The sequence below is a fragment of the Schistocerca gregaria genome, chromosome 5 (assembly GCF_023897955.1).
Source record: "Schistocerca gregaria isolate iqSchGreg1 chromosome 5, iqSchGreg1.2, whole genome shotgun sequence".
Classification (NCBI taxonomy): Eukaryota; Metazoa; Arthropoda; class Insecta; order Orthoptera; family Acrididae; genus Schistocerca; species Schistocerca gregaria.
The window spans coordinates 331,408,219-331,434,580 of NC_064924.1; the positions used below are offsets into that span (position 1 = coordinate 331,408,219).

A 26,362-nucleotide genomic window follows, 5' to 3' on the forward strand; every position below is an offset into this window, starting at 1 on the left:
CGACAGTGCCCATAATGCTCCAAGAACTCTCAGTTAGGGAGAGATTCGGCGACCTTGCTGGCCAAGGTAGGTTCTGGCAAGCACGTAGACAAGCAGTAGAACCTCTCATTGTTTACCGGCAGGCATTATCTTGCTGAAATGTAAACTCAAGATGGCTTACCATAAAGTGCAGCAAAACAGGCCGTAGAATACTGTCGACGTACTGCTGTGCTGTAAGGGGCCGCGGATAACAACCAAAGGGGAACTGATATGAAAAGAACTGGCAGCCCTGACCATCCCTAGTGGCTGTCGTGCGACATGGCGGGTGACAGTCAGACATCGCTGACAGGGGAGTCTCCAAACACATCTTCGATGGTCGTCGGGGCTCAGTTCAAAGTGGGACTCATCACGGAAGACAATTCTACCGCCGGCCGGACTGGCCGCGTGGTTCTAGGCGCTACAGTCTAGAACCGCGCGACCGCTACGGTCGCAAGTTCGAATCCTGCCTCGAGCATGGATGTGTGTGATGTCCTTAGGTTGGTTAGGTTTAAGTAGTTCTAAGTTCTAGCGGGCTAATGACCTCAGAAGTTAAGTCACATAGTGCTCAGAGCCATTTGAACCATTTGAACAATTCTACTCCAGCCAATGCGATTCCAGTCTGAAGACGTGTCTGAAGATGCCCTGGACAGCGATGGGATGGCAATCAGACCGTCTCCCGCCTTACTGTCCGACAATCAGAAGTGATGGCCTGGGGTACCATTTCTTTTCATAGCAGGGCAAAGAATTTAACGTAAATTAAGGTCCGGTAGGTGGCGAGAACTAAGAATATGTTGTAGCGCCAGCTTCCACCTGCGGGATGCTGAGAAACTGGTGTCTGGCGGAAGAATCCAGCTAACACGTGTTGTAAAATAGGCACCGAGGTCACGACTGTCACATTGTAGAGTATGCTGTGCAGCAGGATATTGTGTGTTGCCAGTATACACCCTCTCCCTATGCCCATTCAACCTAACTGATGGTGGAGGGTATATACTGGCAACACACAATATCCTGTTGCACAGCATACTGTACAATGTGACAGTCGTGACCTCGGTGCCTATTTCACCACACGTGCCAGCTGCATTCTTCTCCCAGACACCAGTTTCTCAGAATTCTGCTGATGGGAACTGTCCTTGGTCCCTATCAGCCACCTGGCCTTAATTTACATTAAATTCTTTGCTCTTCGCATTTATTCACAGTAACTATTCCTTTCTACACTCGCTTTTAGTTTTCTACTCGTTTTATTTCCTTTTATCGCCGACCCCTTCCCACCTGGCCGGCCGTGTGGCCGAGCGGTTCTAGGCGCTACAGTCTTGAACCGCACGACCGCTACGGTCGCTGGTTCGAATCCTGCCTCGGGCATGAATGTGTGTGATGTCCTTAGGTTAGTTAGGTTTAATTAGTTCTAAGTTCTAGGCGACTGATGACCTCAGAAGTTAAGTCGCATATTGCTCAGAGCCATTCGAAGCAGTCCCCGTCAATCAGTCTTTCCTTCTCAGCCCTTTCGGTCAGTCTCCCCTGAACTGTGGTTCCGGGCCATTTTTCCGATCTCTCTCCTTGCCCTGAACCTCACCAGTATATTACTTGCCCCAATATAATCCTTTAATGCACTTATTATTGCCCTGAACCTCACCAGTATATTACTTGCCCCAATATAATCCTTTAATGCACTTATTATTGCATGACACTACCTTTTCATAACTATGTTTCAAATACTGTAAGGTGAAGCTGCACTTGTAAACTTCAAGTCTTCGAAAGAACTGCCAGTAGCAAGGTATGATAGCGTAACAGATAAGCGCTGACTGGGTGGAACTGCGTGTGTCATTATATTATTTTTCTATTATGATGGGGATACGGGCGTCCGAAGAAATTTATGTGGGAGTTGGGAGTCGGGGGTGGCGGGGAGGAGGGGGTGAGTCAGTGTCAGTTTCGCGTTACGTTTTTAATAACGTCATGTTTGCATAAATGTTGCGTGCTGTGTTTTTCGACACGTCTTGAGGAGAGAAAGTGAATTATAAAACAAAACAAGGTGCCTCTTAAAATAGAGGTGCTGCTGTTCATACCTTCGTACCGAACAAATTTACGAGAAAGTAAAGTGCGGTGGATAATGTGTGCCCCTGGTAGCTAAGCAACGTTTGCTTGATAAATTTTTGTTTTGTTTCTGGACAAAAAGTTATTACAGGTGTGGTCAAAGTAAATCGAACAACCTGTATATAACATCCTGCAAGTTGCTGTTATATTATAACGACCAAGTCTATCCATCGTGGTTTCCTGATACCGGACATGGTCACTTCTGTATGTTTTGACGCTCTTTACCCAGAAAAACAATCTTCCTCTTGCCATGTTTTCAACCACCGACAAATTTTGCCTAAACGCTCTTTTTCTTGTTTGATAAACCACTTTTTACGTCTTACAAGCTAGCAGAAGAATTTCATTTATATGGTCCATTCCGATCAGCTTCTGTCAGTGCAGATGGAACACCTTTCGCGAAGATAAGCACGTGAGTATTGTACCGTGGCATTGCCGCTGCGCGGTGGGATGGCACTCAGCGCGTTGTATGACATGCGCTCGGTTAGTATGCACATATCCTCCTAGATGGCGGCAGCGGTCACACATGCGAACGAAAGCTCGTAAACGTCAGATGGCACTGAAGCGACAAAAGCAGCGGCGTTACGAGATTTTCGTGCGAGTTAGGACCAGGGACGGGTATCCACGTTGCATTTGCCGTAAGACCACAACAACAACACTTGTTACGGGACTCTGTCAGTGATGGTTTTATAGTTTTGTCTTACCCAGGCATGTTCAGCATTTCCTGTGCTATCTTCAGTGGAGTTTTCTTCATTTTCTTTTTCTCACGGCGCTATTAAACATGTATGCTAGTAGCTTTGAATCTACCATGCATTCTTCAGCTTGTATTTTTGAGGGGGGGGGGGGGGGTACCGATGACCTCAGCAGTTTGGTCCCTTAGGAATTCACGCACATTTGAACATCTTGAACATGATTTTTGATGTTGTGGTGTCTGCTTCATTGCTCGCGTCGTGTTAATAAGCTTACTTGTTTAACTGTTGTAAGACAATCATTTTGTATGATTCGTCACCAACCTTAGACTGATCTGGCGGCAGAAAGTCTATTCGTGAGATACGCATTTTCTATGTTTTGTCAGTCAAGCAAAGTTCGAATTGGCGACAGGAACTCTTGTGTTTGGGTGACCAGTCGTACAAAATGCATGCATAACTAAAGCAGCAATACGATACGAGCAAGGAAACAAAACACTACAGCATCAAAAACCACTACAAGCTGTAGAACGCATGTTACATTTAAAGCTACCAGCATACGGATTAAATAACGTGTCTGGGTAAAACAAAACCATAATACGGTGTCTTCCATGAGGCGGAATTCCTCTCCAGTTTTTCTTAGCAAGCACGGAAATAAGACCTGCAACATTCACGATATGCTCAATTATACTACTGTTTAGGACAATATGCACATAGTTGTGCAGCATTTTTAAAGTACATACTGAAAACATTTTTTTAGATTTATTTATTGATACATTTAACCTGACAAGATTAGGTCCCTCATACCCTCTGTTATATCTAACCAGACATTCTCCACACTGTACATTACATATATTACGATAAGCATGTTATAAGTTACACCTAATACACTGTAGAATAAAACATTTAGAATTACTATACTGCAGAAAAACGGACAGTTTACATTCGTTCATGACAAGAACAAGATCCAGGAGTAACCTGCAGAAATGGCACTTCTCTGGCACCTGTGACGGCGGACCGCAGACCGTTGAGGTCCTAACCGATTATCAGCTATGCCGTACATTTTGCACAGAAGAAGATATTGTGCTTGCAACACGGGTTGCAATTGAAGATGTAAGTTTTTGGTCAAGAGTAGTATAGCCTGGAAATGCCTTCTTTCATTTGCTCTAAATGCTCATTACTATGTATTGTATTTGTTTTCTGCGGTCGCAGGTTCGAATCCTATCTCGGGCATGGATGTGTGATGTCCTTAGGTTAGTTAGGTTTAACTAGTTCTAAGTTCTAGGGGACTAATGACCTCAGAAGTTGAGTCCCATAGTGCTCAGAGCCATTTATTTGTTTTCTGACACAAATAAATAAATAATCGGAAGGAAAAATGAGCGCTAGCGACAACGGACAAGAGAGAAAGAGGAAAGTGGTAGAACATGGGGAGGAAATGTGGCGTCACTCAGAGACAAATGAAAAGAGATAGAAGTGTAACTGGAAATCTTGGGAAGATTTGCTTTATTGTTTGACAGAGGTAAAACTGACCACATCTTCTTCTTAAAAGCAGCAGGGCACTGGATTGTGCGCAGAGTGCAGGGAAACTCGTTCCAGATGCGGACAGCAGCAACAGAGAAGGAATGCTTTTGTTTCATGGATTAACACAGTGAGGATACCAAAAAAGTGAGACCTTGTCTTTCGATTATGATGAGATGCTTCCAGGCAAAAGTTTATAGGTGTTGTTTCGAAAAGTGCTACTTCCTTTAATAATATGAGATACTTTTAAAGGACTGCATGTACATAACGTTACTTCTTAAGACGTCAAGAAATGTACACTGAGGTGATAAAAATCATGGGATAGCGATATGCACCATATACAGATGGCGGTAATGTAGCGTGCACAAGGTATAAAAGGGCAGTGCATTAGCGGAGCTGTCATTTGTGCTCAGGTGATTCATCTGAAACGGTTGCAGATGTGTTTATGGTCGGACGACGGGTATTAACAGACTTTAAATTCAGAATGTTGGAGCTGGACGCATGGGACACCCCATTTCGAAAATCGTTAGGGAATTCAGTATTCCGAGATCGACAGCGTCAAGAGTGTGCCGACAATAGCAGATTTCAGGCATTGCCTCTCACCTCGGACGAAGCAGTGGCCGGATGCCTTCACTTAACGAACCAGAGCAGCGGCGTTTGCATAGAGTTGCCAGGGCTGATGACCGTGTCGGCTGGACCCAGGACGACTGGAAAGTCGTGGCCTGGTCAGACGAGTCTCGATTGCAGTTATTAGGAGCTGATGTGTGCCACGGACCCGAACTGTCAACATGGAACTGTGCAAGCTGGTGCTGGCTCCGTAATGGTGTGGACTGTGTTTACGTGGAATGGACCAACTGACCCAATCAGCCGGCCGCGGTGGTCTCGCGGTTCTAGGCGCGCAGTCCGGAACTGTGCGACTGCTACGGTCGCAGGTTCGAATCCTGCCTCGGGCATGGATGTGTGTGATGTCCTTAGGTTAGTTAGGTTTAAGTAGTTCTAAGTTCTAGGGGACTAATGACCACAGCAGTTGAGTCCCATAGTGCTCAGAGCCATTTGAACCATTTGACCCAATCACTGACTGGCAGTGGTTATGTTCGGCTACTTGGAGAGCATTTGCAGCCATTCATGCACTTTGTACTTCCAAACAATGATGTCGTGTTACTAGGCCGCGATTGGTTTAAAGAAAATTCTAGACAGTTTGAGCGAATGGTTTGGCCACCCAGATCGCCCAACATAAATCCCATCGAACATTTATGGGACATAATCGACAGGTCAGTTCGTGCATAACATCCTGCACCGGCAGCAATTTCGCAATTATGGATGGCTCAATACTTCTGCAGAGGAGTTGCAACAACTTGTTACGACCATGCCACGTCGAGTTGCTGCACTACGGCGGGCAAAAGGGGGTCCGACACGATATCAGAAAGTGTCCCATGACTATGCCATCTCAGTGTATACAACAAATAATTGAGAAAGATAGATGCAATTAATTGCTTCTCTCAGTTGAAAAGATAAATATATTTGGGTTTGGTGACTAACGAAGCGACAACAAACATGAAAAATACTTTGAGACTTTTAGAAACTCGTGAATTAGTTGATGCTTGTTTGGCAACACTGCTAAGGGCAAAATGGTTCAAATGGCTCTGAGCGCTATGGGACTTAACTTCTGAGGTCATCAGTCCCCTATATCTTAGAACTACTTAAACCTAACTAAGCTAAAGACATCACACACATCCCTGCCCGAGGCAGGATTCGAACCTGCGACGGTAGCGGTCGCGCGGATCCAGACTGAAGCGCCTAGAACCGCTCGGCCACTTCGGCCGGCGCTAAGGGCCAGAGGTAGCGACATGCCTCATGGAGCAACACACATTTCTATTGCTTTCCGCTTTTGATGAGCCATGTTTCAATGTTATTACATTATTGGCAGTGTGTTTACTTCCATTACAGTAAAGGTTAGCTACAATAAAGTACATGTAGGTATAATTGTAGTTACCAGTTTTCATTATTTGAACTACTTTTCACACTGTGCGTCACGATCTGTCAATTACTTTCTCTTAGAATTTCCATTCAGATTTTGTCTACATGGTAGGTGTAAATCTGTGGTAATAGTTGTTGTTTTGGTGCTCAGTCCGAAAATTAGTTTCTTCACGCTATTGTAACCTGAGCAAGCCTCTCCATCTCCGAATAAGTAGTGCAACCTACATCCATATGAACCTGCTTGCTGTATTCATCGCTTGGTCTTCTATTACAGTTGTTACCTCTTATGCTTCCCCCCATTACCAAACTGACAATTCCTTGATACATCATGATCAAACGATCCCTTCTTTTAGTCAAGTTGTGTCATAAACTTTTTTTCCATTAGATTCAGCGTCTTCTCATTAGTTACTCGATCTATCCACCCATCTTAAGCATTTCAAAAGCGTCTGTTCTCACTTTGTCTGAACTGCTTATTGTCCACGTTACGCCTCTGTACTATGCTACCTTCCAGATAAATAATTTCAAATTGTACTTCCTAATATTTGTGTGTTCCTACCTTTGTCTGGAATTCAAACTGATCGTCTACAAGGTCGACTTTCCATTCCTCGCCGCGTGGTTTGAGGCACCATGTCACGGACTGCCGGAGGTTAGAGTCCTCCCTCTTGCATGTGTGTGTGTGTGTGTGTGTGTGTGTGTGTGTGTGTGTGTGTGTGTGTGTTGTTCTTAGCATAAGTTAGTTTAAGTACTGTGTAAGTCTAGGGACTGATGACCTGAGCAGTTTGGTCCCTTAGGAATTCACGAACACACACACACACATTCCTCTGTAAATAATTCGTGTCAGTATTTTGTAACCCTGACTTATTAGATTGATAGTTCGGGTACATGCAGGCCTATTAGCACTTGCTTTCTTTGGAGTTGGAATTATTTTTTGTCATAGCTGGCTCTCCCAAGAATCTCAGTAATTTTGAGAACATGTCTACTACAGGGGACTTGTTCCAGTTTAGGTGTCCCACTTCTCTGTCAAATTCTTCTCGCCGTATCATATCTCTCAACTCATTTTCCTCTCCTTCCTGTTCGCTTTGAATTAGGACGTTTTAAATTTACATTTGTTGACCTTTCTACTGTCTCTGTGACTGTAGCAACTACACAGTGAACACGTAAACATTTAATGGCGAGCTGCATGACGAGGCAGTTTCGCGACCTCGGAGGACAACGTAACAGCCTTTAAAAAGCTGGCACAGTGTTGCCGGCGGAAGAACCGGTCTAGCCAGCTGGTGGGTCGCCGCCAAGGCCTCCGGCGGGCTTCCTCGCCGCGGCTGCACGTGCATACGTGCCGGCTAGCACGTCTCGTCCTGGACCCTCCCAGCGTGGCTCGAGTGAAAGCCGGGGCCTCTTGTGTCTGCAAAGCGGGCCGCGGCTGCCCTGCCTGCTACCTGCTCGCGGACAATGCACTTGCCCATACTCCCCTGGAAATACACAACATCCGTCGAAAAAGTTCCGAGGCTGATTTTATTCCTGGCGTCTAAGCGACGTTAGCGCAGTTACCAGGATGACAACTTGAATAACAGTAAACTCCAAATGTGCATTCGACCAGTCAGTTGTGAGCGGGAGTGATAAGCAGTGAATTTGGACCGTACGATGTCAACGCAGTCGTGTCGCAAACCGCAATGTAGCAACATCTCTAAGTCGAGTGTCGAAGACTTTCTTCATAATGTTTTGAAGAAGAACAAAGTGTGTGCAAATTTCTTCCTGCACACCTTGATTCTCGAGCAAAACAACGACGCGTGGACGCCTGCCGCGACTTGACTGAAATGCAAAACGCGGACAATTCTCTTCTGGAAAACAACCATCACAGTTGACGAGACCTAGTATTACTAATATGAACCTACCACAAAACGAACAAGTGCAGAAGTTTACATGAAGCGTCCACGCTTTGACAACATAACCGATATTCAGGCCAGTGTGAATGTGAGTTGAACAACATCACACAGAACGACTTTTATGGCAGTTTCACTTAATAATTTGTATGTTCTGTGCATCGTACTCAAGTGAGGAGAGACTATGTAGAACAAGGGAAGCATTAAAACTACCATCTTAACTTTCCTCTATTTCTTTCTTTTTTTTATTACTACAGTGTCGAAACTTTTTGGACTGATGGGTACCTAGGCAGGCCGCTGCAAAGAACTGCCAGCCCCTTACTGCAGTGTGTTACACTGAATAAACGATATGATTACACGTATGTTGTTAACAAGGCCTGTTTGGCGTCAATGTGTTGTACAATAAATATTTCGTACATTTGCTGCAAAGATTGCACCGATTGAATGAAATTTTCACTCTGCAGCGGAGTGTGCGCTGATATGTAAGTTCCTGGCAGATTAAAACAGTGTGCCGGACCGAGACTCGAACTCGGGACCTTTGCTTTTCGCGGACAAGTGGCGTGAGTCGTGCTTGGGTAGCTCAGTTGGTACACGGAAGCTCAGCGTGTTCGGTCAGAGGGTTAGCTGCCCTCTGTTATAAAAAAACTGAGGTAATGGATCAACGACGAACTGAAACGGCTTTCTTGCGACATCCGCCCCAAGCAGATGCAACGAACGAAAAAACGAACAAAAATTATATTATAAAAAAAAAGAGGGATAGAGAGTCTGCCATGTAAGCAGAAGATCCCAGGTTCGAGTCCCTGTTGGGGAGCCGGCATGGTAGCTCAGCGTGTTCAGTCAGCGGGCTGCATGGTCTCTGTAATAAAAAAAAACTGAGTCAAAGAATCAACAATCAACTTGAACGGATGCATTTTGACGTCCGCCCAGATCAAACGCAATGAGCAATATCGAACAAAATGAACAGAAAAAAAGTGGTTGGCGTTCGAGTTTCGTAAGACGAACGTATATGAGGCGACGGTTCTACTCCCGTTGAGAATAACTTGTATCAAAAAGAGAAAAAAAATAGTTGGTACAGTACTTGCCCGCGAAAGGCAAAGGTCCCGAGTTCTAGTCTCGGTCCGGCACATAGTTTTAATCTACCAGGAAGTATCATTGCACCGTTTGTTAGACTTTTCTTGGCTATTCCAACGATACGACTTCGGCGTGAATCGAGGCAAATTCTAGAACTACCAGTAACTTGTCACGATTTTTGCTCGAAATGTTTATTTGTGCTCATTTTTTATTTTCTCTTCAGGTAACTGCTTGAGAAACATATAGTGCAAAAAAAATCCATCGGAATTCGGTCTTGAATACAAGTGGTTTTTACAAAAACTGAGTCTTCCTTTGCAGCCTGATAGAAGCTCACATTACTGAACATTATTCACCCTTTAAAAGGGGACACTGGTCAGTTTGGGGCTCTGTAAATGGCATAGAACTGGCACTGGGCGGTCGTGTGACCCTTCAGCGCTGGCGAATGTCGTAGGAATGATGTGTTGTGTATGTACCAGTTGCTTGTATGGATGGTGCGCAGCGAGACGGGTCGACATAGAGACGCGCGACGGAGTGCCAGGTATCAGCTGACGTATATGTACGTGGCCGTGATCACGCCGTAAGTGAAGTAGCCTGACTTGTCGGGGTACCAGTGCATGCTGCCTCGGCTGTCTGCAAAAGGATTGGTGTACCACCCGTAGCCATGTAAAACACCATAAGGACAATGATCATAAAAAAGATGCTATCCGAAAGGAAATAGAGACGATTGTCACGCCTTGTGAATGATATCCGGTCTCAAACTTGGCAGGAATTGTTGCTGTCAGTGAACATAGGTCCTTCTCATCCAGTTCCGAGAGAAGACTTGAAGGAAATTGCATGAAACGGACATTTGGCATCGGTTATATCGCACAGGCCACTGCTCACGGCCGCAATAAAGGTGCACGTCTTTAGTGCGCTAAACAACATAGAAAGTGGACAGTCACTGAGTGGTTGGTTGGTTGGTTGTTTGGGGAAGGAGACCAGACAGCGTGGTCATCTGTCTCATCGGTGTACGGAAGGATGGGGAAGGAAGTCGGCCGTGCTCTTTCAGAGGAACCATCCCGGCATTTGCCTGCAGTGATTTAGGGAAATCACGGAAAACCTAAATCAGGATGGCCGGACGCGGGATTGAACCGTCGTCCTCCCGAATTTCTGCGCCACCTCGCTCGGTGTCACTGAGTGGAGGAGCGTCGTGCGGTCCGGCGACTCGCGATTTTCCCCCGTTTTCAAATGATGCAAGGCATCGACTGCACAGACGACCAGTGAGGTGTTTATCCGCAGTGTACGGAAGGTGTATCTCAGGATGGTAGTGGTTCTGTAACGTTTTGGAAATGTTTTTCCTACCATCAGTTGGCCCGCACAGTCTGGTTACCGCGAACGTGAACCAGTATTTTTATTTCGACATTCTCAGTGACAAGTGATTTCCTTTCTTCTACGTCTTCATGATGAGCTTGCTGTGCACACTTCCATCTTGCAAAAGGACAAGAGCAGTGTACACAGGGCTGCACGCTTACGTTTGTGGTTTATCGAACACTCAGGCACTTCGCCCACCCCACTAAATCTTCCGATCTAAATCCATACAAAATGTGTGGGACTGTTTGGAATAGCTGTTGAAATGAAGCAGTTAACATCCCCGCAGTCTGATAACTCTACGGGACCTCAGCAGCAATGCATAGCAGTGGTCTGCAGTTACTGCGGGACTGCTGGACTAGGGCGGAAGTTGATCTCCCACAACAGGACTGTACCGGAAAAGGGGGAGGGGGGGGAGGAGGGTCTCCGGCTGCTTCAGACTGGCAAACCCACTCCTTCCTCATTGCAGCTCCTTATTCTTTGAGTTTTTCTCTCCTACCTAAGAGCTCCTTATTCTTTGAGTTTTTCTCTCCTACCTAAGATGATAAGATGATGCTGCAAAGATCGGTTTTCGAATAACCTCTAGGCTCCGATTATTAAAGGGACTGATGGCCTTGATATTTAGTCACTTTCAGCCTTGCAAAAAAAAAAAAAAAAAAAAAAAAAACTCATTCACTCAGTGCATGGTATCAGCTGGCATACACAGGCTACTTGAAGAAACCTGTTGACTATCTTCCTCGCTGAATGTTACACGGTATTAGCTTGATGTCTCCTGGCAGAGACTAATTAATTTTTTGTCTGATGTGCTCATGTATAACTGTGAAGCAGGACCTTTGATTTTATCCATAATGGATACAAGGTCGCCGGCCGCTGTGGCCGAGCACTCCTGGGCGCTTCAGGCCGGAACTGCGCTGCTGCTACGGTCGCATGTTCTAATCTTGCCTCGGGCATGGATGTGTGTGATGCCCTTAGGTTAGTTAGGTTTAAGTAGTTCCAAGTCTACGGGACTGATGTCGTCAGATGTTAAGTCTCATAGTGCTCAGAGCCATTTGAACCATTTTTTGATACGAGGTCGTGGTTGTAAAAATCATTATTAAAATGTCAGCTCAGCCATACGAGTATTTACTCTGTAAAAAGCACTATAATTTGCAAGTTTCGAAGGCCAAGCCACCACTTTCAGAATTACTGACAAGAAACCAGTGTAAAACATAACCAATGTTAAACACAACAAGAGCGATAAAAATAATAAAATAACTTGGCTACTTTACTTTATTATATTTATTACTTTTATTTATGTTTCATATGGTTGCTCTTATAAGTTTCTTGTACAGTAACTCTGGAGATGAAGGCTTCACCTTCGAAGCGCATAAATTATAGGTTTTTTTTTTTTTTTTTTTTTTTTTTTTTTTACACTGTAAATAGGTGGCTGACGTGAGCCGACATTTTAAAATTGTTAAGCATGAAACCTGTGGATGCTCTACAATATTAGCAGTTTTCATCTAATGACTCCTATGAGGACAATCTAATGTGTCTAATTAATGGCAGTGCTCATTCCAGAGTAGCCGAAACAAACATTTAATATTTTTTGAACTACCATACTCCATCTTTATATGGTACCAGGAGTAGAGTATATTATAGTTCTAAATTTACAAAACTGAATGAGAATCACTGTCGCTCGGAATATTGTTTCTATATTCTCAATATTGTAAGTACATACCAGCTACGTTAATTGACCCTCACAATACCACCGACGGGCTGGGGGACAGGGAGGGGAGGGGTCGACTTCAAGTCCACTTTTTCAAAATATTTTTATCTAGTCATGAACCTTACATATATATTTTCAAATAAAAAAAAATGTTATTGTTTTTATGACACCTTCTACCATTTTCAGTAAAACTTAACCCAAAAATTTAAGTCTTAGTAGTGCATGTGACTTTTCACAGCGCATTTCATATTCATATTTTAATGTTGTGGGCCCTTCAACATAACAATGTTTCTTTAAAAAGTATTTTGTGAATATCAGTCATGAAGAGTTAACGAAATTTGTGTTTTTTAAATTCTTTATTAGTGGTCATAAGGAACAGTTACTTGGTCATGGAAGATGTGTTGGTACTGCTAAAATGGTTCTAAAATTAATTTTCAGGTTCTGAACAATAACTACAAATCAGTGCCTATTTTAAAATTTATTGTTAATACAACTTAAGAAAATTTAAGGAAATCTTTTTTTTTTATTTTTTGTGGTAGGCATAGAGTATCGCCCACCTCTCCCCTTGATAATAATTCTTATGGAAAATACGTTGGTGATGCTAGGTTACGACGGGCTGAGAATACTGTAGTAGCATAACCTATGACAGAAGTGGCGTTGTAAGCAGTGTTAATACACCTACTTCGGTCAAGGACAAAGTAGGTTGAAGAACAGGGAGACAAAAATAACGTGAGCGAGAGAGACTGGAAAAGATCAGCAGGACAAGGACCTTTAAGGTGAGACGGTTGTGACTGACTTGTAAAGGCCGTCATAGCGTGTTGTTGAGTGTAACCGTCGGTGGGGGGTCTCTGTTCGCATCAGATGACAGCCTGAGTCAAGCTGTGAGTATGCCGCAAGACCAAGTGCACACTCACGTTTCGGGGGGAGCTTCCCACCAAGTTCACCAGCGTATAGCTGCAGATATAGAGTCATTAACTTACGATATTAAGGATACGCAAGGTGTGGAGGTTGCCCGTTCGAATGTTTGTGGTGAAAGAAATGTCCGCCGCCAGTATCTGGCCATCGACGGATAGAAAAATCGCGGCGATGTTAAGACCTTTCCCTCCAGACCATGCATCAGTTTCCGTTTACTGTTTAAATTGCAATCCTCTCCTTTGTGATACTGACGTATGTGGCATGACTGATAACTTGAGCTGGGCTGAACCACTTGGGGTACTTCTTCCATTATGTGGATCAAGAGCACAAACACGACACTCTACACATACGCGTCACACTCATGTCCACGTGAAGCACAACATTCACATCTTGCAACGGAAAGCTGCTTTACTTTGTAGTTCTCCTGACAGTGTACGTTGAAAATATCTCATTCTCTGCCGTACTGTGAGCACACACTTAACACATTGTACTGCTGTTTCTCGATCTTCTCGATCTCTTCATCACTACACTGTATTATGGGTGTCCTATCCTCAAGTAATACTCAAGAACGGGCCACATAGGATCAAAATTCAGGCCTCCTTCACTGTCGAACTGTAGTTAATGGGAATCATTCTGATGCGAGGGGACTTCAGAAAGTGAGTTACGTATGTCATCCCACGCTAAGTGCAAGTTGTCAGAAGAGAGTACATATTCTGGGTACGCTACAGACACAGTTCTGATGCGTACAGGTAACAGGTGCACCCCAATGTGGGAGTGAATTGGCACGGTACCCGGAAACGTTCTCCAAGATGAGGTACGCGTGCAGTACCGTTCTCGTTGCGAAAAACGTGAAATCGCACAGAGATCACACAAACTTGTGGCGGTATAAGGACCAACTGCAATGTCGCGTGCTGTCAGTAGCGACGCGGTGACGACAATTTGACGAAGGCCGCATAGAAGTGGACGATGCTGATCGGCACGGAAAGCCATTGACCACAATGGCCAGGCAGTCGAGGACGTGGTTCGCGGCAGGCGCAGATTTTCCGACGACGAGGACGTTCAGGCAGCGGCTCTAAAATTGCTCCCTAACCAAGGACCGGATTCATATCATCGAGGAACTGAACAGCTGGTAGAACGTACCGACCGTTGTTTACGGAGATTTGGCGACCACGAGATCTGTTCAAAAAATTCCGGTACTTCGTCCACAACATTTTTCTACGCTTATCACCTTTTACTTACTGTGCGTGGTCTCCTTCGAAATACTCTCCTCCACAATTGATACACTGCTCCCAACGCCGTTTCCACTTTCCTTAGTAGTCTTGGGACGCCTCTTGCTCGAACGCGCGAAGCGCCGTCCGCGAGTTTTTTTAATCTCGTCTATCGTTGGAAATCTTCCTCCTTCCAACGCGATTTTAAACTTTCGGAATAAAAAAGTCCGCAGGGGGCAGGTCTGAAGAGTACGGAGGGTGAGCCAGCGCAGTGATTTCGTTTGTTGTGCAGTAGTCACGCAGCAACAGGTATGAGTGTGCGGATGCAAGAGCCATGAATTGTCTCGCCACACTTCAGGCCGTTGCATTCTCACATTTGCTCGCAGGCGTCGCACAACATGCGCCTATAGTTTAATCGATTGACAGTTTGAAACTGTGGCGCAAATTCATTACTAATCCTTTAAAGTCAAAGAAAACTATCAGCGTGGCTTTGACATTTGACCTGACCTGAGGAGCTTTTTTTTTTTTTTTGGTCTTGTAGAACCTTTTCCGACTCCTTGTGAAGATTGAACCTTGGTCTCAACATCATAACCGTAGACCCAGTTTCGTCATCCGTTATGATTCTCTTAAGGAACATTTCGTTCTCATTCGCACGATCTCTTCATAGATTGCGAGGCGAAGGACTTCGTAGTCTTGACTCATGAGCCATGGAACGAACTTGGCTGCAACACGATGCATTCCAAGATGCTGTGTCAGGACTTCATGACATGATCCGGCTGAAATGTTACATTCTGCAATTTCTCGAACAGTCAGTCTTCGACTGGCACGCACAATTTCGTTGACGTTCCTAACATGAGCGTCGAAGGGCGTCCTGAAAGAGGATCATCTGTAACATCCGTCAGGTCATTTTTAAACCGTGTGAACCATTCGCAGCACCGATCACGGCTGAAGCACTTATCACCATCGGCTTCCTGCGTCATTTGGTGTGAGTTTGTAAAGGTTTCCTCGAGTTTCACGTAAAATTTAATGCAGGCGCGTTGCTCCTCTAACACTGCCACATTAAAATTCGCAAACTGGGCGACACACTGTTCTACTCAATACAGCACTGAACAACTAACAAACGCCCAACAAAGAAACTTCCAGCAGTTACACATTAAACACAAGCCTGTGCAGGGAAGCCAACCACATTTCGCTCCAACACAACATCAGAATGGAATTACGAATGTAACGGAATTTCTGGAACAGATCTCGTATCTGATTCACTTTGAAATGTAGGGCTGCTTTCAACAAAAGCTACTTGGGTCTTCAAAATAATGTGTGACTTACTTTTTGAAGTCCCCTCGTAACTGCACCCCACCATTGTCTTTCGCACTCCTCTACTGCTGTAGAGTCAAGTGCGGATTCCAGGCAGCATAAGGTTATAGAGTAGCAGGAACAAGTCTCGCCACTTGGCATTTATAGCAAAACAGGCGGTCAGCGGCGCGACCTTGGCGCTACGTCACCGCCATCTGGACAACAAGGTCTCAGGGAGAGCCGTGAAGGCAGACAGCAGATTCGCACGTGGGGACGGCCTGCAGGCTCCGAACTGCTACCACCCTCACCACCCTTCAAAGCAGGCCCCGATATCACGTACTTCAACGTCTTGTGACAAATAACGAGGTTGTTAACTTCTCAAAGTGACAGACAAGCTCCAATAGTATAAGTGCAAAAACTATAATAATCTCCATCAAATTGTGCACTACAGCTTGCATAAGAGACACATTGTTTTAAAGGAACCACACCAATCTGCTAGAAGTTTTTGTTTTATTATTCTGCATCGTCTGGCAGAACCTGGATCCGATAAGTAAACAAGAGCAAACAATATTTACTAAAAGAAAGGGAGAAAGACATAACAAGCATAACCATTAAAACCATTAAGTACTTACTTTTCAAATTATTCGTGTTGAATAGCCTATGTTTATAATTTTGAAAAGTAATCCGCGATAATGTATCACTGTGTGAATATATGACCCTGTAATACTATGATTAATGAATATGTGTTATATATCATAACATTTACATTTAGATTTGGTCATAATTTGTCTTGCATACCGAATAATATGGTCAAATCTGGAACTCAGTTAGGGCTCTACACTTATCCTATTTATAGGGCAGACGTGTATCTTGAACTGTAAATGTGTGTGATAACAAACATTACAATCTATAATCCATAGTACATTATTAGTTTTTGGTAAGAAAGTTTCCTTGAGAATAACAATGATGAAATTTCCTTTCGGAATGTCCCTCGTACAATGAGCCACAATTGGAATTAGTCAGTTCATGCAAGTAAGTGGGGTCTGACAATTTCTGGGAATACGAAACAGGCAAACCAAGTAGCAGGCTTCGGTTCACTGGTAGGGTACTGGGGAAATGAACTCAGTCTACCAAGGAGATGCTTAGAAAACACTTGTGCGATTTGCCCTACAGTATTGCTCAAGTGTTTGGCACAAAAATGAAATACGACTAGCAACGGGCATTGAAAGTATATAAAGAAAGGCAGTTCGATTGACTCTTGGGACAGCCTTACTGAAATATACCGCGAAATGCTTCTTAATAAATTTCAAGAAATGGTATTAAGTGAGGAATCTAGAAATACAGGGTGATTCACGAAGATATGCAAATATTTTAATATGATATTCTACAAGTAAAACTAAAGAAAAAAGTTTATGTAAACATAGGTCCGCAAATGTTTAGTTACGGAGTTACAGCTAATAAAAGATTTTGCCTGAAATTTAGCAACTTCGCTAATATGAAGCCATAGCAAAACTGTACGAGGTTAAAGTAAAGCACGATTTCCATTTATTTGGTTGTTATCGGTCTGGTGAATCTAATAAAACATTTCCCAGACGTGTATCTGCAGAAGTTTTCCAGAACATCCAGAGAAGCAAAGAAGCAATTTCGCAATATTCTTAATTTATTAACCACTTAGCCCAATTTGTTTTTTAAATTCCAGGCAATTATACAAAAGATTTCAACGGAAGTTGTCGAGAATTTAATTTTGGAAAAACACCATATCGGCGTATTCCTCTGTCGTAAATTTGAAAGACATCCCTATTTCATAAATAATCTACAAACTACAACAGTTACTATGTGGTTTCACTTAAATACACTGTTGTTATTATGTTCTTTCACTGAACAATACAGAAAACTAACCTGTTTGAAGGGTAGGAAACGACTGAAACAACTCACAAACGGTAGACAACAATGATATAAACGTACGGCAAAATCTACTCGACTGCTATTGACTCGATTGACTTGGACCAAACTTACCACAGCGCAAAGACACACTTCAAGTACAGAAACTGTAGGTTACTAATGTGCCAGGAAAAGTAGTTCCTTAGCAGTGTGAGCAGCCTCTTTTTATTTGTATAGAACACTGCTGTACGCTACCTTGTGTTACTACACTAAAATTCATCCCATTTGCACGATCTTGCATTTGTCGATTGTTCAGATAGATATGTGGGAGTGATGGGAAACACAGCTGTCGGAGGATAGTTGTGACAAATAGCTCTGTTAGTATTTTGAAAATCTACTCATATATCGGTACAAATGTGTGAAAGTAGGAATAGTGTCCCGTTCAACAAGCTGCAGCTGTAAAGCGCAGTCAATACCAATGGCTTCTTATCGGGACTCGTTAACCATTAATGTCCCACAAATCCTCCTTGCCACATCTCTGCGGTTTTCCGCTTAGAGAGTCATATATTTCGACAGCGTTCGAAACAAGACGGATTATTTCAAAAACTCACAGTTAAATTTCAGTTCAAGATATAAATATCAAGAAATTTACATAATGTACGGTTCAAAATATATGAATCTATGCATGTGCGCAAGTACGCTCATTTTTTAAAATATAAAGAAGCGGCTTGGGAAATGGATAACGACTTTTCAGTGCTGCGTAATATTATTTCCCACTGACAAAGTAACTGAATTCACACATTCCGTTCACGATATGCAGGACGGTCAGAAACAGTCTGAAAAGCTTGTAAGGGTGTTACATGGCAAGTTGTGCTGAGAAATAACTGTACTGAAAAAATTCGATACCTTGCGCTGTTTCCGAGTTAATTAGCACTGAAGTCAGCCAACCAAGCCACTGCGCGTGCAAATTCAAGCGGTGCGCCGGATACAGGTTAGTGTCAGTTGGTCTCATACCGTAGATAATAGCGCACGAGACTGCTCAGCGTTTGGCTTTGGTTCGATTCTTAGTATCGTCTCATGTCCAGTTTTTGTATCGCTCTCTTGTTCGATTTTAGGAAAGCAAAAGAAGAACACGTTTGGCAACACCGTCTCTGATGGGAGGCTTGAAATTCCGCACGCAACAGACTGACTGGCTAACTTCAATGTTAATTAACTTGGAAACGACGCAGCAAATCGAATATTTTTCTTGACGGTTATTTCTCAGCACAACCTACCCTGCGACACCCTTACAAGCTTTTCAGACTGTTTTTGACCACACTATATTACATTCACGTCCTTAAGCTCTAAATTTCGGTTGACAGAGTGGTTTTTAGTATCGCCGCATATAGTTGCTTTGTAAGATACACAGCCTTTGAAGTGACAAGCACAAATATATATTATTGGTCATATTTTGTTGGTGCCCAAAGTTAAAGTTCAATCACCGCGTGCTAATACCATTACGCAACACGTGCAAATTGTAACACAGGTGGTCACATGCCTTCTCTGATCTCAAGACAGTCGACATTATATTCCAAGCATCAAAGCCGTAGCGTTGTACTAGGCATCATAACTTATTGCCATAACCAAGGAACCCACTGCTGCCCTTACCTCCTCTAATAACTGAAGGTTATTAAAACGTATACCGGTACTAATTTAGAAAATACAAAATAAAATATGTAATAATGCTTTCTATGCAGAAAATACACTACGCAAAAGAATTAAAGGGTCACTTTTTTGAAACTCTGTCTTTTCCCCCATTCCGATTCAGAACTTTCAAATGTGACTTAAATGCGCCTACAAAATTCATTCTCAATGGTGCAGAAGCGTGACGCCGTCTGTCTTGCCGAAGTTTCAAACAGCAAGATGTCGACGCATATGAAGAAAAGGACTGAGCTCAGAGTTCCGTATGAGGTGTAATATGGTTAATGAGATCACATTGGCACCAAATTTCACCACAATGCTGCACATTGCTACAATGTCACGTGAAGCACCCTCAGCCACACACCGTTGAGTGGCTTGCGGAGTATAAATGTAGATGTAGGATGTGTCACACCCTTTCTGTTGACAACTTTGCAGTGGAGGTCAGAACTGTGACACCCAGCACTGCAGTCACACAGTTTTCTTATGAGTGGCTGACAAAAACATTTCAGACACAGTGACACTCAGACATAAAAAGGCCTCAAAGTGTAGCTTGGAGAGCGTCAACGAAACTCCTCGTCCCTTGGGGCGTTCATTTACACATATTTCATGGTCGAAAACGACAACTAGCAGTGTGATATACAACAGAACGACGTTCTTGATGACAACCTTTGACCTTTCCAACATCCACTCTACGATTCAGTCTTTCTCTAATGGCATTGTGGTGCTGAAACCCCAACAGAGAAAACTCTTCGCCGATTGCTGCCTGTGGGCAGGCAACACCTTCAACACTGTACAACTGAGTGGCACTACACTGCATGTGGACATGCAGAGTCTGAAGGGTGTCGAATGGATTGTCTGCCTGCAGGCGCATGGGAATCGGTCAAGGATTATCTGTGATCAACAATGGTGTGCCTTTGGCACCAAGGGTGTTGCGGGGGGGGGGGGGGGTCTTAAAGGGACCCATTGCCATTTTACTCATGCTCATGTCAATGTTGGGTTGCTCCTCTCTCCCATTCGTGATAACGCCACATTAGGGGGCAAAACAGATCTGAAAAATCGTAAATACCCTTTTGCTGTTTCGGATCATTTTAAAATGTCGTCAAATGGTTTTGAATGGCGCCGAGTGATCCGAAACTGCATACCAGACTGAAAATTGCAGTCACACTACACGCCATGCTTCTGCACCATTACAGATGAAGGTTGTAGGTACCTTTGGGCCAAATTTCTCACTTCTGCGTCGTAAAGGAGGAAAATGACATGGCTTCAAAAAAGTGACCCTTTAACTCTTTTCCACTTTGTAGTAGGAGAAATCACACCCATCTTTCTTTTTGTGCTGTCGTGCTGCGGATGTACCAGTTTTCAAAATGTAATTAACATTTATGGAATGGCGTCTACACAGCTGTCCATATCAAGTTAATCGAAAGGGTAACATTAGTGATTTAATCGTCGATATAATGCTGATCTGTAAGAAAACAGCTACTCATATAATAAGGATAAACAAAGGATCATCCGCTTTATTCTTTAGAGAGAATGTAGTTAATTTGTCCTTCATTCTGGAAAAACTTATGGAGAATGAAATTTGTTAAAACCTGTGTCGAGATGTGTACTGCAGAAACTTCGTAGAGCGCTACAGCAAAGAATAGTGGCAAGTACGGCCTCTCAAAACAGTCTGAAGGGGATAAGACACGACACTTGTGTGCTGTACTCAGTTACATTTTACTGTTACGGTCACCCATTTCTGTGCGAAGACGGGAACGAGTGGCATTTGGTTTGAGGCGGTTGCAAGGTAACATCGCTACTTGCATGATGTTGCAAAAACATCCACCGCCTGAACCTATGGCGGCAGACTCAGTGTTATTTTCACATATTGAATATGAGTAATAGATAGCCAAGCCCGCCCGGTTAGCCGTGCGTTCTAACGCGGATTTGTGTCGAGGTCCGGTGAGCCGGCCAGTCTGTGGATGTTTTTTAGGCGGTTTTCCATCTGCCTCGCAAACAAGTTCTCCACGTACGCGTATACCACCTTTACTCTACCACGCAAACATAGGGGTTACACTCGTCTGGTGTGAGACGTTCCCTGGGGGGGATCCACCTGGGGCCGAACTGCACAATAACAATGAAAGAGTGGTTCGATGTGGGCCGGCGGAGGAGTGAAGCGGACTGCGGTAGTCGTCGTGGGGTTGTGAACCGCTGCGGCTGCGGCGAGGACGGAGCCACTCCGTCGTTTCTAGGCCCCCGGTTCACATACAATACAGTACAATAGATAGCCAGACTTGTTATATAACATATTAATGGTAAATAATTTTCTGGATTATTGATGAATAAGAAAATCATTTACCGAGACACTGAATGCTGCTGTCCGTCATTATTTCATGTACATTGTGTTTCAAGGGGAACAGTAAATATTTTAAGAGATAATAGTACAGACTAATCTGAATAAAACATTCCATATAACATGTGTCCGGTTTTTATGGATTACAGAGACACAACTGATACAGAGATAAGTTTACATTTCATGTGTTCGTGATCTATCTCCTACGGGTTTGTTTATCGACTTGCATTATTGCTCTGAAATTCATGCTTGAAAAGCGTCAGTATGTTCTGGACCTTCTCGTTTTATTGCATTTCTTTAATTCATTTTTGAATCTGAGACATACTTGTACTGACTGAATCTATCAGTACTGATTATGAACAGCCTCAGTGGTTCGACAATTTAGGCGTCAGTTACCTTGTTCATATTCTCTCCACCCCGGGCAGCTAATGCGCGTCAAATTCTTCTGTGGCTGCGTGCCGGCTTGCGTAATGAGCTAAGAAAGGGACAGGCAAGGTTCGGTTATTCCGGATTAGTTCTGAGGAGTTAGATCTACAAAAATGTTTCAAAAGGCTCTGAGTACTATGGGACTTGACATCTATGGTCATCAGTCCCCTAGAACTTAGAACTACTTAAACCTAACTAACCTAAGGACAGCACACAACACCCAGCCATCATGAGGAAGAGAAAATCCCTGACCCCGCCGGGATTCGAACCCGGGCGCGGGAAGCGAGAACGCTACCGCACGACCTCGAGATTCGGGCAGTCAGATCTTCATATGAATTCAGAATGAGTAATACTGTCACCCCTCAAAGCTTGTACCTTTCTTTCTGACTCACCCTTTGTGGAACGCAAAGAGTTTTCAGTAGAAGGGTATGTCTCACTGCTGCGAACAAAAGCTCATAGCTCTTAAGACTTTTTTTTCTTGTTTTGTACAATACTGCCACCTCTGACATTTGTTAGTGGAGTTGTCGTTCACTCTATATAAAAGTCTTACCGACACTAGGGAATCTTTCATTCTTCAGCAGAGTGTGCACTGTTTTGATACTTCCTGGCAGACTGAAACTTGGTTGTAATTTAAAACTGTGTGCCAGACTGCAACCCGAACACGGAACGTCAGAGTTAATCACACTTGAAAGAATCCAAGTGGAACGTACACAAAGTTACAGCAAAAGTACGCTACACACCACTAGCAATCATGAAAGTCATCTACGCGACATATAAACACACTTTTGACATACTACGTTGAGGAAAGAGGAGGGATAGAAGCTGAGAGTTTCCTTACGACCGACGAATATCTTTGAGAACTGTCAGATTGTCGCAACAGGTCTGTTCGAATTAACACACACACACACACACACACACACACACACAAGTACTTACGCACAGACGCACAGGGGGAAGGGGGAGGGGCAGCTATTACGGTAACCGCCCAGCTGACGCCGCTCGCCGCAAAGTGTGTCTGGTGTTTACTGCGTATCGCGTTACCCGCCGCCGGCGCGTGCCGCAGCGGCAGTGCATTGTTCCTGTGCGGTGAAAGCGAGCCAGACTGGTGCTCGCAGACCTGTAGAGTGTTACGCAAGCCCCAGACAGCTTCTGCCGCCCGCGAAGACTTGCGGTTCCGTGACCTCGGGCACCTGGCCTGCTGCAGTGGCGGCAACGCGCGGTTGCGCTGCGCCCCGAAAGATATGCGTAACACGTGGGAAATTTGCAGCTGATGAATCAAAACTGTAGGAGCTACGTGCGTCTCTGCACGTGTCAGGTAGTCCTGCTATACAGTCACAATGTCCAACATGCCTTCATGTCGTCTTGAGCTCACCAGCTGGTCCAAATGCGCAGCGCGTTTTTAATCCTGGCGTGTCTGCACACTGGCCAGTTAAGCTCATGGAGGCCTTGCTGCCTCTAGCTCATGGAGTCCCGGATTCGATTCCTCTCGGCGACTGGGTGTTATGTTGTTTTATCATCGTCACCATCATCATCGACGCCCAAGTCGCTGAAGAGGCTTCAAATAAAAAGAGATGCATTTCATCTCATCTGCATCTATACTCCGCAAGCCGCCTTTGGCAAATGACTGGGGATACTTCTGGTATCATTATCTCATCTCTTTCCTCCTTGCTTGTTTAATTCTTTAATAGCTCGTAGGAAGAAATATAATCGGTTAAGTTCTGTAAGAGCTCTAATTTCTCTGATTTTCTCGTCGTGGTCATTTCGTAAGACATATGTTGGAGGAATTAATATACTGCCCAATTCTTCTAGAAACGCACCTTCTAGGAATTTCAACAGTAAACCTCTTCGCGATGCACAACGCCTTTCTTGTAACGTTGCCACTGGAGCATGTAGAAAATCGTCGTAACAGTCTCGCGCTGACTAAAATACCCCGCAATGAAACTCGTTGTTCTTCGTTGGTTGTTCGCTATCTCCTCTTTCAATCCAACTACGTAAGGGCCCCAGACTGATTAGCATATACAAGAACCGGCCGAAAAAGTGTTGTGGAAGTATAATTCGTCCACTACACAAGTGCTTCCAAGGCACTAGTTCGATCGATTCTTGAGTATTGTTCGTCAGTCTGGGGCCCTTACCGGATAGGAATGATAAAAAGGGTGGAGAAGATCCAACGAAGAGCGGCGCCTTTCGTCACGAGATCGTTTAGTCCGCGCGAGAGCGTTACACAGATGCTCAACAAACTCTAGTGGCAGACACTCCAAGAGAGGCGTTGTGCATCACGGCGGAGTTCACTAGTGAAATTTCCAGAGAGTACTTTTCGGGAGGAGTTGGACAACATATTATTTCCCTCCACATGCGTCTCGTGAAATGACTATGACGAGAAAATTCGAGAAATAAGAGCTAATACAGAGGCTTGTCGACAACCATTCTTCCCACACGCCATTCGCGAAAGTAACGGGGAAGGGGGGGGGGGATGTCAGTCAGTGATATCAGAACTACCCTCCGCCACACACTGTCAGGTGGCTTGCGGAGTACAGATGTAGATGCAGATGTCTAGGGCAGTTCTTTTGCGGATGGATTGTATTTCGTTAAGATTTTCTCAGTCAATCTCAGGCAGCCATCTGCTATGTTTTTCCTTCTTTCTTATGTGATCCTTCCAGTTTAGGTCGCTCTGGATAGTTACTCCTAAGTATATTACGGTACTTACTGTTTCCAATGATTTGTTGCCGTTGGTGTACCAAGTATCAGCCACTCGGAGCATGCTAAAGAGGCATTCGCCAACGTGAGAAACAAGATTACTAAGATTACTAATCTTAGCGTGCTTGATCGAGGTCGTCTAACTGGTCCCAGATGCTAGCTGCCTGCTGGCTTCAGACTTGTGCTAGCCCCAAACCTATAATGAAGAGGTAATAGTACCATCGGTTTTCATGAAGTGCCATGGACTCCGGACTGCTATGCAGCTCAGCATTTTTCATGTACACAACACGTTGTCAGAGGTGAGAAAAGCGACAAATGACAGTAAAAGCTCTTTGGGATGCCGGTGATTGGAAACTCAAGTAGCCCAGCTCAGGAGCAACCAGTTCCGTGATCACTATGCATTCGCCCCCGGCAGGTGCAACAGCCTTGATCACCGACTCATGGGAATAGGTTCCTAAACGTTTATCTGGCGAATTCAACGCTACAGAACAAAAACAATATGCACACAGCCATACCTCTGAGAACAGTCTGATTTCTATAGCTTATAGCTGTCAATGTTTACTTTTATCATACTGATATGTCACGATGTACAACTAGCACCGCCGTACGTTGATGAACTAATTTCTTTACCTATAATGTACCTACAAATGTTCCAGATAATATTCTTAACATAAAAGTGGGCATTGGTCTTCAGACTGGTAAACACTAGAACTTGCACCCAACAACCTCTATTAGTTGTTGAATATACTCCAAGCTCTCCTTCCCTACACTTTGTGCCCTCTACAACTCTCTTTGGTTCACAGAAATCACTGAAAATCACGATGTGACTGCCCAAAACATTACAGAAACATATTCTTGCTATTTAGGAAAACGTGCACTCGTTGGACATTTTCACTGATTAGTCCTCCATCTTGTATACGTCATGCAACTGTGAACCATCATAAAATAAATACATAAAACTAGTCACTTATGTAGGTGCAAGAAATGTGTCAAAAGCGGCTGCACCGTGAATGTTTTATATCTGACGCATTGTTTTCGTTATAAGTGTGTTATTTTGATGCAAATTAAGCTCATAAGTCACGTTTATCGAAGCATACTTATTACTACAGGTAAAAATAATTTTAAAATTCTAAACTGAGCTACCACTTAACTCCGTCCGAACAGGCCTGGGACGGTCTGACGGTACCGACCGACTGCCACGTCATCCTCAGCCGATAGGCGTCACTGGACGCGGATACGGAGGGACATGTGCTGAGCACGCCGCTCTCCCGGTCGTTGTCAGCTTTCGTGACCAGAGTCGCTACTTTTCAACCAACAGCGATTTTGATAGTCTACTGTCTCTATTAATAAGACCTGTTTTCTTTTAATACACCGGTGAGCAAAACTTAAGGATGAAAATAACTTTCACATGGTGTGTTACTGTCAAAAAACGTGGCTCGATGAAACTTGGCCCATACATAGAAAGACTGGTTACGACGTAGCACAGAAGGCAACTTAATGAAATATGCAAAGAGACAATCAGAAATCAGACTTTTATTCAAAGACAGTAAATACACCGAAGTCACCGCGACTTATGATGGTCCCCTGGACGTTACAAAAGCGGAGACGTGGTTCTTAATTGGGTGTGTGATCAACAAGGACGACAATGC

At 44.0% G+C, this 26,362-nt stretch overlaps 1 protein-coding gene and 1 long non-coding RNA gene across 2 annotated transcripts in view; one reads left to right on the forward strand and one right to left on the reverse strand.

Annotated features, from left to right (window-relative positions):
• The window catches only part of LOC126272192 (uncharacterized), a 133,237-nt gene extending 117,418 nt beyond the window's left edge, over window positions 1-15,819 (reverse strand). The window contains exon 1 of the long non-coding RNA XR_007549190.1: window positions 15,734-15,819. This is a non-coding gene — a long non-coding RNA (uncharacterized LOC126272192). The remainder of the gene's footprint in view (window positions 1-15,733) is intronic.
• The window catches only part of LOC126272190 (farnesyl pyrophosphate synthase-like), a 246,943-nt gene that overhangs the window by 135,583 nt on the left and 84,998 nt on the right, over window positions 1-26,362 (forward strand). The gene's annotated exons all lie outside the window — the stretch shown is intronic.